Source organism: Engystomops pustulosus, chromosome 11, assembly GCF_040894005.1.
Source record: "Engystomops pustulosus chromosome 11, aEngPut4.maternal, whole genome shotgun sequence".
In the NCBI taxonomy this organism is placed as follows: Eukaryota; Metazoa; Chordata; class Amphibia; order Anura; family Leptodactylidae; genus Engystomops; species Engystomops pustulosus.
In genome coordinates, this window is record NC_092421.1 from 51066326 (window position 1) to 51073874 (window position 7549).

At 42.3% G+C, this 7549-nt stretch overlaps 1 long non-coding RNA gene across 2 annotated transcripts in view; it reads left to right on the top strand.

The window, feature by feature from the left end:
- Positions 1-6572, top strand: part of LOC140106414 (uncharacterized) — an 86538-nt gene extending 79966 nt beyond the window's left edge. For both annotated transcript variants that reach the window (XR_011850786.1, XR_011850785.1), the window contains exon 4: positions 5970-6572. This is a non-coding gene — a long non-coding RNA (uncharacterized lncRNA). The remainder of the gene's footprint in view (positions 1-5969) is intronic.
- Positions 6573-7549: the final 977 nt, after the last annotated feature.

The following is a 7549-nucleotide window of genomic DNA, read 5'->3' on the forward strand; positions in this document are numbered from 1 at the left end:
CTAACCCAATAGTTATTCAACCTTGGTACACTAGGATCATGGAAGGTCTGAATTTACTTTGTGAATCTAAAACATATGGCACAGTAAATTAATCCATCTTACCACACAATTTTTCCACACTATTAATGCATTAAGTGGGTCACTTAAAGAAAGTAACTCTGCTATAACTGGAGGTGGATACTCAATACTGAAAGGACAATAGTTCTGAGACTGGTGGATGCTAGGTCTAAGAAATTACTGTGAATAGTCCAAAAGTGAGGCCAAGCACCTTCTGCCCAAGATTGTTGAGGTTTCTTTAGAGCTGTGAGCTTCCTCCTTGAGAGGGGTGTATAGAGACTATAGAGAGCAATGAATGAGACTTGGGTGTGAATGCCATGGACAATGTTGTGAGGCCTATTGCTAAGTGAGGGTAAGTACAGGCAGATTTAGACTGCCATGGGCCATGAGATATATGAATATTATAGCCCCTACATGTCTGGAATTCATTTCCTGCATAGAATCAGCTTATTGGGGAATTAGTATGCTTCCCTTTTTACTGCTTTCAATTTGTGATTTCAGGAACTTCAAAGGTCCTGAAATGGTTCTTGTGGACATATGTATTGAGAGCAGGAACAAATGTATGAGGATTTCATGGGTGAAGGTCCTTCTTAGTATAAAATTTGGTGGGTCGCTTGTGTGGCCACGGCCCCCCAGGCTTGTGCCCTGGTCTACCGCCCAAACTACCTATATTATAATCCAATATTAAGGCTAAGGGATATACTGTAAGAGCCAACATTGCCCAAGTGGGCTGAAAGAATCGACAACTTCTGAGCTATATTCTTTACCAAGGGCTGTGCCATGGGCTCTTGCCTTCAGTAAGACTGTTTATACACACAGAGATTTTTGTCTTCTTTGGTCTTACAGTCTCTGTTCACCTCCATAATTATCGTCTTCTCAAGTTGATTCCTAGCCACTGTCGGGCCTTGACCTTGCCCCTGACCCCTTACAAGTGTTAATTAAAGAGGCTTGCAACATTAAGAAAACCAATGTGGGGACACATTTTTATAATAATACATAAATTAAATACCCCCAAAATCCCTATTTCCTAGTGGTGTTTTTTGGGTATCTGGAGTTCCTGAAACCTACTGATGTCTGAATGGTTCATGACCACTGAGACCAGGGATTGGCTTAGCATTCACAATGTTTCAGTTCGGCAGGACCAGAAACTCTAGCAAGCTTCCCCTGGAACTGGAAGAGGTACATTATTTTTTTTTTGTTTTAAATGAATCCTAACCTTTAGGATGAATGCCAGATCAATCTCTGATTTTGGATCCAACTTGCCTCATCCTTTGTTTTTGGGGAGATGGGAGGCTTCCTGAGTTGTCCGGATGAGGCTTTCTCATCTCTCCCCATTCAAAAAGTATGCAGCCTCAGCCAAACTCTGCATGAATGTTGATTAGGGGGATGGCTATAGCTAGCTGTCTGAAGTATATAGCCAGCTTTACACCTCATCATCATGCTGGCAGGGGATCAGTGAGGAATACTAAAGATAAGTAAATTAACAAATGATTTTCATAAGATTTTGGATTCAGCAATAAGTTGAGTACATGAATTCTTCACAACAGCTTTTCATAATTTATACTACTTTGCTCTCATGCGCCAAGCCATTTTTTATCCTTTTCATACTTTTCACCACCTCTGAACTAAGCCTAGAAATGCAGCCCCACAATAATTGTAAAAGACTGTGCAGTCTCTTGAACGAAGGGAACTTCCTACTAGTTTGCTCTTTTTTCCTAATTAAAAGGTTGTTGTAATTATGTTATTTATGTCCTTATTTTTTGGTGGCCCATAGGTCGGACTCCAAGGCTTTTACTGCATTGTGATGCACTACACACGGCGTCTGTGGCAGGTACAGCGGTGTACTTGATAGGACACCAACAGCTGGGCCATCCAAAGCCTAGCCCCGGACCTCAACAGGAGACATTTGTGGGGGAACAAATCCAACAAAAAACAGATACTGTCCTTTCTTTGTTTCTCCTATAGCATAGCAAAATGGGGATAAGTGATGATGTGATTTCTTTTAGTTTTTGAAAAAAAAAAGTAACAGGAAAGAAGATCTTGGCTTCAAAAATCAGTTCACTATAGAAGTGCTGTAGGGAAGGGGGCAACAATCGAGGACTAGAGAAAAGGGGGCATTATAAAGACTAAGGTAGAGAAAGGGGTCCATTGTGAGTGTGTGATGTCTCCGGAAAAAGGCATTATACAATGTGGGCTTCACTAGGGGTATAATGCCATACAGTATAATGGACATTAAAGTGAGTATTAAACTTTGTGGGAACACAAGGTGGTGAGGTGAGGAACAAGGTAACCGTGGGCCTTCAAATTTGGAATTTTTTTGGCATTGCTTTCATGAGAACCAGAGCAGCCAGTACCTGGTTCAAAAAAGGTTGGGGACCACTGCCCTAAAGACTATACAAGGCCCTTAAAGGAAACCTCCCACCATGGTGGTAGATCCGGTGGTAGGTGCCTCTAATGTATGTAAGGATAGTGCTTTTAAGGGCTAATCCTTTAGTCCCCTTTATCTTTTTTAATCTTTAATTGTGATAATATGCTAATTTACCAAAGAGGCTGCTGGGGCGTGGAGTAGCTGTAGCTGAGGCTACACGGCGCGCCTACTCCAGGCCCCAGTAGCCTCCTTGATCCTCCTACCCAGATATCTTCAGCGCACAGTGACGAGGTGCTGCACGCCCTCGTCCGTGAAGCTAGCGCTCTGCGCATGTGCAGAATGCAGGCTGCCACCTGTGTGGTCTCCGGGCTGGAGCTACTGCGCATGCACAGAACCCTGGCTTCACAGATGAGGCCATGCAGCTCCTTGTAGCTGTGCGCTGAAGATATCCGGGTAGGAGGCTACAGGGGTGTGGAGTAGCCATGCCATGTAGCATCTTTGGTAAATTAGCATATTATCCCAATTAAAGATTAGAAAAGATAAAGGGGACTAAAGGATTAGCCCTTAAAAGCACTATCCTTACATGCATTAGAGGCTCCTACCACCGGATCTACCTTAATAGGTAGATCCATGATGGTAGGTTTCCTTTAACTTGCTTTTACAGGGTATTTGGACCTCTGCATCAGGGGCTATCCTGTCCATTGAGGCCTAAAATAAACAGGAATTATAGTCTCATTAATAAAACTTAATGATCCCCATTCTGAAATCCTTAGACCACAACCTGATCCCATAATCCCCATTTTCACCAAATACCAGCTGCCCTCATGGCCCGGAGCACATTTAGCATTTACTTATGGTTATTATATTACTATTAGTACACATTCTATGGAAAATTCTAGTGTACCGCGTAGAGATCTTTTACTAATCCTAGCAAAAGTCGCTGCCATCCACATAAAATGTGAGATGTTATGCTATGTGTGCCTATACAAAGACTGCAGAAGACGGCACTGAAGACCGAATGTCCATCTAAAGCTTTTAACCAGTTCAGGACAATCTCGAAACCTCTAACCAAGACTTCACCGGCTAATTTAAACCTTTCCTTGAACTTTTTTTTTTCTTTGCAATCGAAACATATGAAATTACTCATGGGTAACGTCAGCCTTGTAAAATTAGTCGAATCAACTGCAGCTTTGAAACATTTTAAAATCTGCAGGAATGGTCCCAAGCCGCTATTTCCTTTATTCCTATGGCAACTGGTCATGTGATCAGCCATTTTTGCAAATCTAATAAGGTTCTAAAATCAACTATGTACATAAGAGTTTAACAAAAAGTAGAACAGCACTGGACTGTATACATTGAGGAAGAGCGTGTTTTAGGATATATTGTAAGCAATGGTGTACATGGAGGCTACAAGGCTACTGCCATAAGGTGCATAACGCTTCCTAATCACAGCTGTAGATCCTGGAGCCACCAGCCGATTTTTTTTTTTGGTTTCTAGGTCCACACATCCTTCATTATGGGCGTGATGCCAATCCACACTAGCTCCTTTCTTTCCAGTACCTCTTTTGTCGATGCAGAGCGTATGCCCTTGATGGGATGGGACCTCTCCTTGAGAAGACTTTGAATTTGCATACTTGTGGAGACTTGCAGCCATTGCTTCTCCACTGGGGGATTCTGAGAAATATCCAGGATAGAATAAGAAAAACATTGCCTCTTTGCTACCTTGTAAGCCAGCCCCCTTACTATCAATCATGACTTTAAGGAAGCCTAATGACATGATGCAGGATTAAAGCCAAACCAGTATATCTATTCCCAACTGTAGTTAGCACTGTTATGATGTGTTTGCATCTCTTCAGTACAGTGTAGGTTTAAATGAGTGAGAGGCTTTTGACTAGGGTCAGGAAGTAAGAGCTCTCCTTACATACGTGTGGTAGCTAATAACAAACATATTTGCATGGATTTCAGAATCTCCTAGTGTGTGCAAGTATCCTTATACCTGCAAAACAGCATTAATTGTCAAAGTTTATACTGCGTCATGTCATTAGGCTTTCTGGAAGTCATGCTTAAAGGGGTTTTCCCATGAAAGCTAATTCTCACATTTCGATTCCCTAGTGATGTTAACACAATAAAGATCATTTTAACTCTTTACTTTACAATTTTACAGTTTGATTGCTGCTTTAGCTCCTATCTCTCCCTCCGCTGCTCAATGCAAAAGCCCAGGGTGTGGGCGGGGCCTCTCTAACCAGACCCATTATGACCCATCTAGTTCTATGGGGTGACAATGTGGTTACATTATCAGGGCACAAGTGTAAATACACTTTCATCTGGCTACTAACACACTGACACATAGAGACTAATAGACCATTACACTGTTACACTGTGAGCTCTGCTACATCTCAGAGACATGTTCCTACCTCCCCCTTCCCCCGGAACACTTATCTCCCTGTAACTTGTAGTTTGCAGCCTCTCTCTGCTCACCATGTGCTGACAGGAAGTGAATCAATGAGAGTCTCTGAGCTCCGTGCAGGGGGCGTGGTTACAGCAACAAAGCAGAGAGACAGAAATCTCAGCTTCACAATCTCATCCAAGATGGTGCCCAACTCTAAGTCAGAAGTTACTGGGTCGGGTCTAGGGGCAACTAAAATTGTGTACGCCAGGACTGATAGACAGGTTGAACTTATATCTGTGAAATGCTGCGCTTTTGTTAAACAGTGAATTAGAGAATGTGTTATTGTGTTATCCTCAGTACATATAAGAAACTTGTCTTCATGGGAATACCACTTTTAATGTTAAGGGGGCTGCCTTACAAGGTCGCTAAGAGGCAATGTTTTCCTTATACCTTACTGTAATATATACTTGCATATTTCCTTAATGGGGATTTACGTACACTGGCGGTAAAGAATATATTTGTCTCTTACTTTCTATTTTATCCTTTTGAAGAAGTTTCTCTGGATATTTTCCATTGATCGCAATCTTTACGTGCTCGATAGCAAATTGGTGAGATTAACTACTGACCAAAGCTGATCAAGTGGTTGCCTGTTTCACTTCTGTGGTCCATTACTCATATGGCCTTTCTTCTCAGTCCCATTTTTGAGAATGGCGTTAAGCTGCAATACCAATCACTGCCACTACAAAATGTAAAGGGGCTGTAAGAAGTAAAGAGATCACAGTTCTCCTCCAAGCCTTGTGATCTTTGTAGCTATGGCAGGTTACAACTATACCAAGCAACTATATGGCAGGTTACAGAGTGTCAGATCTCCAATGACCAGATATTGATTATCTATTATGAGGATTGATAAAGAAGAAAAATAAATTGTGGGATACCCCTTTAATCGCTGGAACCTCCACTCCAAGCACAAAGGAGTCATACAATACGTAAAACACTAATAATCGGAGAGACTGTACTGTGAACAATATATTCTCTGCTCCAATATATTGTTTGAGGGGCGAATTGATATGGCACTTAATACTTGATTTACATTATACAATAGAATATAGATCGGGAGGTAAACAGTTAATATATATATATTTTTTTCTTTTTCAGAATCCAACCAGAAGTGAGTGGTCTTGGCGCATTGCCATACACTTCTTATCACCAGTAGATACTCAAGGACAAATACATTACAATGACTTCTCTGGTTACATGCAGTCATGTAGAGTATACGTCCTTTGCACAATGGAAGGGTTACGTTTTCACTGTATCAGCATGTAATAAAATCTAATACAGAACCTTAATCTGAACTTCTGCTCGCCTCCTCTTGTGAGCTGTGAATATGATCGGATTTTCACATAACTCAAGATAAAAAGCCAACAAAGTTTTAAGAGGTTTTTCAGATGCAATAAGCGCCGGAGTTGGCAATGAAGGATTTCAGCGGATTGTCTGTCTGCAGGAAAATTAAATTGCTCTGAATAATTTAGATTCTTGGACAAGTTTGGAAGTGCTATAAATGGTGCAAACTTGCGAGTTCTTCATTGGGATGTAGAAATGCCCAGAAAATAATAGGAACTTGCAAAAGCTTTCGACTGCGCAAATGGATGGCACTGCGATGGCGTTTATCACCAGGGCAACAGCCTGGAAAAATGACTCCAAATGAGACTGTAGGCCTTGTATGTATTGAATACTCTTGGGTTTGTGTTTTTTTTAAGGTAAAGGTACTGAATTAAAGGGATCACCAGAATTAAGAGAAAAGAATATCAATAAATTTCAGTACAACACACAACTAGGTGTGGCAGTGCTGTGTTTTTCTAATTTTGGACTACCCCTTTAACCACTTCTTTATGGCTGGCTTAAAACATCTGGCATATTTACATTTAAATGGAATCTACCATCAAAATCCCTCATGACTTCAGTAGGGACACTTACTCATAGATCCAGACACTAATATTCCTATTTTTTTACTTTTTAAAAAAAAACCTTTTAATATATAAAGGGACTTTTATACAGCCACAAGCTTGCGGCCGTACATGCGTCCCCCATAGGCCAGAGTAGGTAACTTAAAGGGAACCTACCACCACAAATCTACCTATAAAGGTAGATTGGGTGGTAGGTGGATCAATGGGACGTGAGGATAGCCCTTTTAAGGGCTAATCCTCACGTCCCTGCACTTTTTTAATAACTTTAATTTGGTATTTATTCAAATTTACTTATGCGGCTACCGGGGCGTGGAGTAGCCGCATATGAGATTACATGAGGCGGCTACTCCACGCCCCGGTAGCCACTTTATCCCTCCTACTCACCCATCTTCGGTGCGCAGCTCCGCGTAGCTGCGCGCCCTCGTCCGGCGATCCTGCCGTCTGCGCATGCGCAGAAGAGCAGGCCCGCGCCTGTTTCGGAGTTGTGACCGCGCAGGCGCGGGCCTGCTCTTCTGCGCATGCGCAGACGGCAGGATCGCCGGACGAGGGCGCGCAGCTACGCGGAGCTGCGCGCCGAAGATGGGTGAGTAGGAGGGGTAAAATGGCTACCGGGGCGTGGAGTAGCCGCCTCGTGTAATCTCATATGCGGCTACTCCACGCCCCGGTAGCCGCATAAGTAAATTTGAATAAATACCAAATTAAAGTTATTAAAAAAGTGCAGGGACGTGAGGATTAGCCCTTAAAAGGGCTATCCTCACGTCCCATTGATCC